Source organism: Calidris pugnax, unplaced genomic scaffold (assembly GCF_001431845.1).
Source record: "Calidris pugnax isolate Ruff unplaced genomic scaffold, ASM143184v1 scaffold4, whole genome shotgun sequence".
Taxonomy (NCBI): Eukaryota; Metazoa; Chordata; class Aves; order Charadriiformes; family Scolopacidae; genus Calidris; species Calidris pugnax.
In genome coordinates, this window is record NW_015090781.1 from 1,488,166 (window position 1) to 1,497,469 (window position 9,304).

Below are 9,304 nucleotides of genomic sequence, written 5' to 3' on the forward strand. Positions count from 1 at the left end.
GGGGGGGGCTGCGGTCGGGGTTTGTTGAAAGGCTCCTGCTAGCAGTCTCTAGAGCTGGGATTTGCAGCCAGCATCCCTCTGTGAACAGCCGAGGCACCAGCACTTCAGCTCTCCAGCTCAAATTCATCACCCTTCTTCCTGTGGAAGTGATTTTTTATTTTTTTTTCCTTTTATTTGGCGGGGCAGATAGTCCTTAGGTTTGCAGTCTTGCTGGGGAAACAAATGTACCACGCTGTAACTAACATCTATTCTCATGTCTAGGTCTGATGGGGAACGTGACACCAACGGGGCTTATCAGCTTCAGAATCACAAAGTGATATGGGGCTGGAAGGGACCTCTGGACACCATCCAGTCCAACCCCCTGCCAGAGCAGGGCCACCCAGAGCAGGTCCCACAGGAACGTGTCCAGGGGGGGTTGAATGTCTCCAGAGAAGGAGACTCCACCACCTCTCTGGGCAGCCTCTGCCAGGGCTCTGCCACCCTCACAGCAAACAAGTTCCTCCTCATGTTGAGATGGAACTTCTTATGTTCAAGTTTGTACCCATTTCCTCTTGTCCTGTCCCTGGGCACCACTGAAAAAAGACCAGCCCCATCCTCCTGACACCCTCCCTTGAAGTATCTATAAGCATTGATCAGATCCCCCCTCAGCCTTCTCCTCTCCAGACTAAAAAGCCCCAAGAAGCATGTGCTGAAGAAGGTGCTTAAGGACTGTTGAAACTTTTGGGTCTTCCCAGGACCAGCACCCACGACAACCTTGAAATGAGGCTGGGGAACTGGAAAAGAGTCATTTGTTTACAATTATAACGGGCTGGCCAGTGGCAAAGCAGGAAGCTAGTCAGAAAATATCATGGAGGAAAGGGAAATGCTCCAGAAATTCCGATTATTCACTCATTATGTTGTTTACAACTGTAATGGGCTGGCCAGTGGCAAAGCAGGAAGCTAGTCAGAAAATATCATGGAGGAAAGGGAAATGCTCCAGAAATTCCGATTATTCACTCATTATCGCAACCATGAAAATGGGCCACTTTCTGTGTCAGTGTGTCAGCAGGGAGATAGGCATGAGAAGCTGCCAGGGACATCTGTGCTCCTTGCTGTGTGTTAGGAGAGACTCTTCCACCTCTCTGGGAGAGGCTGTTAAATTTTTTCCAAGTTTGATTAATTCCCTGGGATTTCACAGAGGCCGCGTGCTGCTCCACAGACTCTTTGCTGATCTTCCCCTTTCTAACTCCGCCCAAGGTCCAGAGGGGAAATACTGTCTGGTGCCTGTACCCGGGCATGAGTTATGGAGGAGCCACCTGGTGATGAGCCTTACCCCAGCTTATGCCACAAACTGTCCTGAGCAGAACCTGGAGTGACTGGGGACAAGCCCAGCCCGCTCCTGCCTTTCTGTCTGCTGTTGGGGAATGAGCACATGGCTGCTCCCTCCTTGTTAGAACCCTGAGGGAACTACTGTCTGAGACCATCCCAAGGTTTTGAAACTGCAGGCTGTCATCAGCGTTGGATTTCTCACAGATTTCTTGATGCTGAGAACAGTGTAAAGCCAATCTGGTTTTGTGCCTCACTGCCATAGCGTTTTGGATTGCTGTTTGGAGGCTGCGTACCCTCGCCAGTAGTTACTCATCTTTATTAACTTGCAGATTAAATTCCTGAAGGGTTTTGTAGTGATGAGTTTCTCAGTATTAAGAGCTGATGGCTGTGAATTACAGACTTGCTTTTTCAGTTAAGTAAGTACTTGGAAAGTATTCTTGTCCATGCTAGCCTTGTCACCAGAAATCCCTGGTCAGCGGTTTGGAAACCCCTGGTCTAGGCTAGTACAATTAAAAAAAAAAACCCGACATGGCACTGCAGGAGGAGGAACCACAAGGTGGCAATGTCTGTCTGTGCTTCCACTGGCAAAAGAAACCTCTGGCAAAAAATATCTCAGACAGCAGCCGCGTAAAGCTGCAAAGACGTTGGTCGTGCCTTGTCTTTTCAGAGTCGTTCATTTTGATGCTGGGTTTTCTCTTCTGGATGCTTTTCCCTTCAGGATGAAGCTCTCGGGCTTGAAGAGGTGGAACCGAAGGCTGCTCTGTGCTGCCTTTTCCATCCTTTGGCCCAAAATGGGCATCAGATGTTGCTTGTCAGATTGCTGACTACCACACTGCCTGCGTGCTGGCTGGCAAAGCTACGGAGTGCTCGGAGAGAAGGTTTCCTGCTCTGCTGGAGGCACTCCCTGTGGCAGCTGGTTCAGAGTATTGTGAACCTCACGTGATATTAATGTGCAATTCAACAGGACTGTCAGGATCTAGCGATGAGAAGCCTTCGTGCAATGGGATACCTCAACGGGAGCAAAATAACCTGGGTGTGAGGACTAGGCAGTGACCTGCAGGTTGAGTGTGACCTGTGGGCTTGAGGGGACCGCAAACACCAGAGTGAGAATGGCCTGGAGCTATCTCAAAAAAATGTGGCCAGAGGGGGGAAAAACGCAGGGGAGAAATAATGGGGTGGAGCTGCCCTGGTCCAGCAGTATCAACCACCATCTGTTGTGAGGAGCTCCATCTCGGTCAGGACATTGTTGTGCTCTCGCCAGACGTTAGCTTCCATGTGCTACATGTAAAAGTAAACTGGTGCGAAAGCTGTGGTCTGATGTGCTTTCAGGAGGATTTGCCCTGCAGAAGTGACGACGTGCTAGCCAGCCTCTCGCTGAGAGGATGCACTCCAGAAGTTGCAGGTGTGTGGCTGGAGCGTGTTCAATGATTCAAGATAGGAAATATCTTCCAAGGCTCCAAATAAGACAAAACAAACTGAGCTTTAGCACATACTCAATTGATTGAGTCTCTGGCAAAGTATGATGTGAATTCACGAGGCTCTCACTGAAGCCTGTCCCGTCTGTATCCTGCCTGGTGAGTCCTTCAAGCAGTCACGGCACAGCTGCCCTTGTTTTCTTCTGACACTGAAGTCTCCTTCTTTTACCTCTTCTCCCCTCATGACGTTGCCCTTCAGTTAGGAATAATAACCTGCTTCCCGCTCACCAGGACTGCTCAGGTTCTGCTTTACGCCGTGTCTGCCACCACTGAGCTCCCTCTGTGTCACAGCCTGCCATGGCCATGACCCCTGCCTCTGGTGACACCTCTGATGTGGTGAAACCTCTGACTCTGCAGGTCTGGGCAGGACCTGGGGGAGGTGGGAAGCATGGACATGGGGGGTTTATTGTAAAGTCCCTTCGCATCACCTCAACTTTAAGGTCTGAGGCCAGATTCCCAGAGGTTGCAGTTTGCTTCCTCCCTGGTTGATGGGAGCCAAGGGGGTCTGCTGTCTGCTGGTCCTCTAGAAAAGGGCCAGGAGCCGCCAGGGGGATAGTGGGGATAGAAATGTTAGCAATCCAAATCGTGATGGGAAACAGAAGGAGTAAAGAAAATCTGGATTTTTAAATTTTTTTTTTTTTTTTTTTTTCTTTTTTTTTTTTTTTTTATTCCAGAAAGCAGGAAGAAATCTAGCAAGCATAAGGCTGGCTTCTCCTGGAACATGTGTGCAACATGATTGTCACTAATACTCTGTAGCCAGCTGAGAGAAGATACTTTCCCCAAGTAAGTGAAGCAAGCACTGAGCTGTGGGACATATGATAACTTCTGAGGCAGAAGGAATAAGACCCCAGGCAAGGGAGCTCCAAACAGTGCTCCAAACTGGGTCTTTTTTGTTTGGTTGGGTTTTTTCCCCCCATCTCCGAGTCTGTGGTGTTCAATTAACCCCTTTTCTCTATCCTGGCTGTGGTTGCTGCAGGTTTCCGAAGCTCCCCCAGCCTTCTGGATGATGACGTGTTAAGCGCTTGGTTTGTGATAATCAATTTTCTCCTGAAATGATACCAAAAGTCTGCTGTTTTGATTTAAACCGTTTTCCGAGGATTTGGGTTAATAACAAGAGACAGTCTACTCCAAGAGAATCTAACTTGAGGAAGCCATGAAATTTAATTCATTTCTGCAACTTAAATATATAATCAGTGACATATGGTAATAGTAAATACAGGGGGAATTGTCATTGTTTAAGTCAAATTTCTGCATTCAGTCAAAACCCAATAGCTGTAACATCAAACTGTAGTTTCCATTGTACAGGAAATAAAGCATCATTTTTTTCAAAGAAAATAGACATGCAATTGCATGCCTGTTACGTTGCTTATACAGCTTTTTATTTTTAGCTTTCTCCATGTTGCTGTTACTAAAGAGCTAACAGAAGGGAATCTGCGGAGGGAGAAGAAACGAGGCAACACCCAGATCCTGGTAGGGGAGACAAAGGGGATGTTTGCGCTGTGAAGACACGCTCTTTCCCCACGGTTGTTTCTGGGGGATGAGCTGTTGTGCCTGGGCTGGGGACCCCGCGCCCTCCCCCTCCCTTCCCTAGCCCCAAAGCAGTGCTAAGGTGAGGCTGGGTTGCCCTCAGGGCTGTGGAAATGCTTCTCTCACAGCTCTTTATCATCAAGAAGCCTTTTCTCTGGCCCTGTTGCTCCCAAGACGGTGGAAGGAGCTCTTTGGTTGCTCACTGTCGGGAGGAGGGATGGGGGTTATGTCAGATCGGTGTGAAGCCGCGGGCAGACAGTGTCTTCACGTGATCAGAGAATCCCAAAGAGATTCCCAGATTCTCTACTTTTAACCTTATAGGCAATGCTTGCAGACCTTCGTTGCTCTACCACCACCTCAAAGAGGAACAGATCAGGAACTTAACTGCTGTTACTGGACTTTGTGCAGAAAGACGTTTGCTTTTTCTGGAGTTATTTGGGAGCTTTTGCTGGATGGTGGAAGCAGAGTGTTGCTCTGAGGTCTATCCAGCACCACCCCGTCTCTTCCTTCCTCCATTATCACAGCTCAGGGAGGTTCTGCTGGCCTTTCACCCTCCTTTGGTGGTGCTCACTTCTGGTTTCTCCTCTGGGTTCATTCTGAGCATCCACCGCTTCTACACCATTGGCATTTCACTTCGTTTCTCCTTCATCTACTTGCCCGGGGCTCAGGCAGGACCTGTAGTCCTCAGTGGTTCCTCCCCTCACTCTCCAGCCATGAGTTTCATAGTTTGCTGCTGGTTTCTCTGTGCAAACCAACAGCTTCCAGCTTTGACAGAGCTGATTTCCCCTGTCTGTCTGTAGCAGGGCCACGCACAGTTGTCCTGATAGAGCTGGTGACAGAGGTGCCATAATCAAATAGATACAGAGGGCAGGGGTTTACAATTCTGTCTTTACCTGAAAGATTACGATTTTATTCTGCCTCCCTCATCCCAGCAGCGTCTCTGACTTGCGAGTGTTTTGGCTGCTGTTTCTTCCCCTGAGCTCCATCTCCTCGTTGGTCTCTGCGCACAGCCCCTTCCTCTTATTCATAATTGACTCGTTTGCTCCTCCAGCCTTGCACTTCATCCATCTTCCTATTTCCCCTCTCTGATCTACTCCTCATGTCCGCTTCCTTCAGTTTTGCTGCTGGAATGTGAAGCATCTCTCCAGAAAAATAGAAGGTCTCTGTGAACTTTTACCATCCCCCGTGAATTCCCTCTTCCTTCACCTCTATCATCTCTTCGCAGATGGTGGGACAAAGGCTTGCTCGCATTCATTCTCAGGCTTGTAAAATTGGCCTATTCACTTCTCTTTCTGTTTTTTTTCCAGGATGGTGTGAAACGAGGATAATTCTACACGATTCTCTGCTCATCAGGGTTGGGCTTGGTTTGAGAAAAAATGTTTCTGAGGCTGTTGTGGTCTTTGGAGCGCTGCAGAGCTCCAGGTCTCGCTGTCGTGTTTGTCCTCTGTATCTTTTTGACTGTGACAAATTGCTGCCACATTTGGCTCTACTCAAAATACGAAAGACAAAAGCTAAATCAGACCCAGCCATTGATGAGTACTGGGAAGTTCATGCATCTGAAGAGTATTTTGTGTCAAAGAGTGTGTTATTCGCACTCAGTTATTGTTTGGAGGTCTCTCTGCTTGCTGAAGAGACACTTGGCAAAGGAGATTTCCGTCTGCTGGGACAGCACATGGTTTGACCAGCCTCCAGAGCCATTCTCACACCCTGAAGGAAATCGTGCATTTCAGTTTTTTTAAGAAGCTCAAAACACCTGCTGGGAGGTGGACACCTGGGGAGCCCACCCGTTCTCTCCACAGACAGATCTGCAGGACTGGGGTACCCTGGGTTTGGCAGAGTATTTTTGAGACCACGCATTAAATGACACAGATTAAGGAAAAGAATAAATTCAGTTTATTCTAGCGGAGTACATTCTAACTAACTGTTCACAGATTACAAAAACAACAAAAAAGACCATTGATCCGCCGCTGCCTAAAACTCAGCTTCATCCCCCCCGTTTCTCATGTGTCTTCTCATGGGGACCCAGCCAGGGAGAGCCTCGACTCAAAACCTTTATGGGATGGTGCTTTCTTTTTGTCCTTGTCCCTTAGTTTTATAGGTTTCTTAATTAGGCAGCTAGTGAGTCCAGAGTGACTCTCAGAGGAAAGCCTGGCACCACTGTGCTCTACTTTCCTATGGCCAGATCTGGAGAGACCACGTTGTGTTCCTTTCGTGCTGGCAAAACTGCAGAGGCAGCATGGCCAGGTGTGCTGTTCCTGACGGGCAGTGGGGTTTGATGGATGCCTGGCTGTTTGGAGGGAGGAAACACTTCCAGTGGGCTTGCTTTCCTCCCGCTGGGGCTGAGCTCCCCAGCCAGTCCTCCCAGCCCAGACAGACCTGTGTTCTTGCTGCAGGAACTTCCCAGGTCCCCTCCATCAGAGAGGGGACGCTGTATTAAATCCAGCAGTCATCCTCCCCCCGCCCCGTCAGGTTAGACGTGATACCCAAACGTGCTAGAAAATGGTGTCAGCAATTGGGGTTCAGACTGAACCGAGGCGGTGGCAGTTTTAGGAGGTCACATTCCAGACGTTAAGGCTCTTGTGGTGAAAGTGATGGACACGGCAGCGTGGAAAGAGCAAAACCTCAACGACAAGAATCTGCCGTGCGATTGCTGGCTCCGACGACCACAGCTTTACCACAGTCCCGGGTCTTGCTCTTCTCAGAAATTGTCATGCCAAGGTACGGGGCAGGAATTTAAGAGTCTGAAAAGAAAGTATATTTTGGTAAAGTATCTATGGATAGCAGTCTCAATTTTCTCTTGCTGAATTTTCTCCTTGCTGGGTTCTTTTAGAGCATCCATAACTCAGGTTTACTTGACAGCACTTACAGAAACAGACACGGTTGATATCTTGGGAATCAAAGACATGATGATTTTTTTTTTTAAAGAAAGGCTGTCTAGCCTGTTTTATCCTTCCCAGCCTAATGGAGGTTTGTTTGGTACAGCACATCCTCTGATGATAATAACTTTCATCATTTATGAGCAGAAGTTTATTTTCTAGTGAACTAAAACTGTTCCTCCCAAGGAGGTTTTCCCCATTTTCTTTTGGGCCGATTTATACAGCCTGAGATCTCAGTTTCAATTTCCCTTGTGCTTTTTCTTCTTTTTTTTTTTTTTCTTTTTTTTTTTTTGCATCAGCTCTGCCATCCAAAGAGGTTTCCTCTGCTGAAACCCTTCAACAACTGCTCAGATCATTTACAACAAGCACTTTCACAGGCAGTAGGTCTACAAAAGTGAGGAAAAATCGAAGTTAGTACCTATAATAACGAAGTTAAACGCCGATTTAAGTGTCTGTGAACTGCGAGTGACTGAAAGGGTGCCAGACATTTTGCAAATACACGCAAGACAGGCCCCTGCTCTAATCGGCTTATAAATTAAAAGGAAAGTACATTGGCAAGAGCTGAAGAGATGATATGACATGCTTTAAATAGTTTATAGGGAGCTGGAGGATTGTTGTTTATTTGGTGATGTTGGGAAAATATTTAATGTGCTTTGGTTAAACTCTTTATAGAAACGCTTCTCCTCCCCCAGTTCTCTTTCCCAATGACTGTTTTGGAGATTAAAACCAGCAAGTTTAGAGTAGATGGAAAATGGAGAAACGTATTTCCAAATCGAGAAAACCGCGAGTAAATCTTTATAGATACTTTTTATGTGAGTCAGGCTTTCTAAAGTAATTATCGTAATATAAGAAAGGACCGGCACTTCGCCGCCCCTGCGGACGGGGAGCCGAGGTCGCAGCTGGTGTCAATTGAGATTCTCCTATCTGGGACGCCCTGCTGGACGGGGGGGGCTCCGGGGCTCCCCCCCGCAGGTTCCCGGGACGCCCTGCCGGACGGGGGGGGCTCCGGGGCTCCCCCCTGCAGGTTCCCGGGACGCCCTGCTGGACGGGGGGGGCTCCGGGGGTCCCCCCTGCAGGTTCCCGAGCCGCCCCCGACCGCGCCGGGCGGCAGCGCCGGTTCCCTGGGGCTCCCCGTACCCCTGCCCCAGCCCCCGCAGGTAACCAGAGCTTTTTAGCGTTTAAAGGGCTTATGGAGCGAACCTACACTTTATTTTTAAAAATAAACAAATAAAAAAAATTCCCCCCAAAGCGGGTTCTTTTTAGGCTCGCCGTGGCCGCAGCCGGGGGCAAAGCCGGCTGCAATTTGCTTTTCCGACGCCCCGGGTTCGGGGCAGGCTCTGGGAAGCTGAGCCAGGTAAGGGAATATCTCCTTCAGTGCTGTCTTCCCGGAATCTGGGAGCTGACCCTGACTTTTTTGCCCCTTTCCCTCCTACTTCACGTCGTCGGGGATATCTCCCCCGATCAGTGACCTCGCTGCATCCGGAGTTTGCGTTCGAAGCGGAGACTAATTGTGAGGAACGTTTCAGAATAAACACATCTATCTTTCCAAGGAGCTTGTTTGTAAGGAGGAAAAAAAAAAAAATAGAAAAAGGAGGTTGAAGGGGATGATTTGTTTTCTTCCTTGCCCTTTACCACATGTCGCACTGGAGTTTCCTTTTAAAATCGAGCCGTCCGTAACAGAAAGCCCGGCGCGGGATTTCGGCCTGAGCTGAGAGACAAACTGAGGGCTCCTGATAATACACTTAAAAAAATAATAATTGTAAAATAAAGGGAACGGTGAGAAACTCGCATCTCTCAGGGGTGACCCACACCCCGGGCAGATCCGAAGCGGGGGTTGGGGTCCCGGGTGGGTTTCCAGCGCTTGTTCCAAACTGCGGCTGAAGCTTTTTGCAGCCGAACGCAAATTTCCAGGCTTAAATTGCCTCCTTCCTGTCCCGGGATGCCAGGGCTTTGCTCAGCTGAAATTGCACAGCTTTTTCCCCCCCGGATCCTCTTACTTCTTCTCCCGCTCCAAGCCCCGCTGCCCCGGGCACCCCCTCGGCTGCTTTTTCTCAGCCCCCGCAGCCCCTTCCCGGCGGCGCTTTGAGCCCCGCGCTCCCCTTGCCGTCTGTGCGGGAT

The 9,304-nt window shown here is 49.0% G+C and overlaps 1 long non-coding RNA gene across 3 annotated transcripts; it reads left to right on the forward strand.

The window, feature by feature from the left end:
- Nucleotides 1–915: 915 nt before the first annotated feature.
- LOC106898148 lies at nucleotides 916–6,048 on the forward strand. 3 transcript variants are annotated; one of them, XR_001413882.1, is made up of 4 exons: nucleotides 916–2,882; nucleotides 3,458–3,566; nucleotides 3,760–4,253; nucleotides 5,618–6,048. It is a non-coding gene; the product is annotated as an uncharacterized LOC106898148 (long non-coding RNA). The 3 variants fall into 3 exon arrangements; XR_001413884.1 differs by having other exon boundaries at nucleotides 4,172–4,253; XR_001413883.1 differs by lacking the exon at nucleotides 5,618–6,048 and having other exon boundaries at nucleotides 4,172–4,528.
- Nucleotides 6,049–9,304: the final 3,256 nt, after the last annotated feature.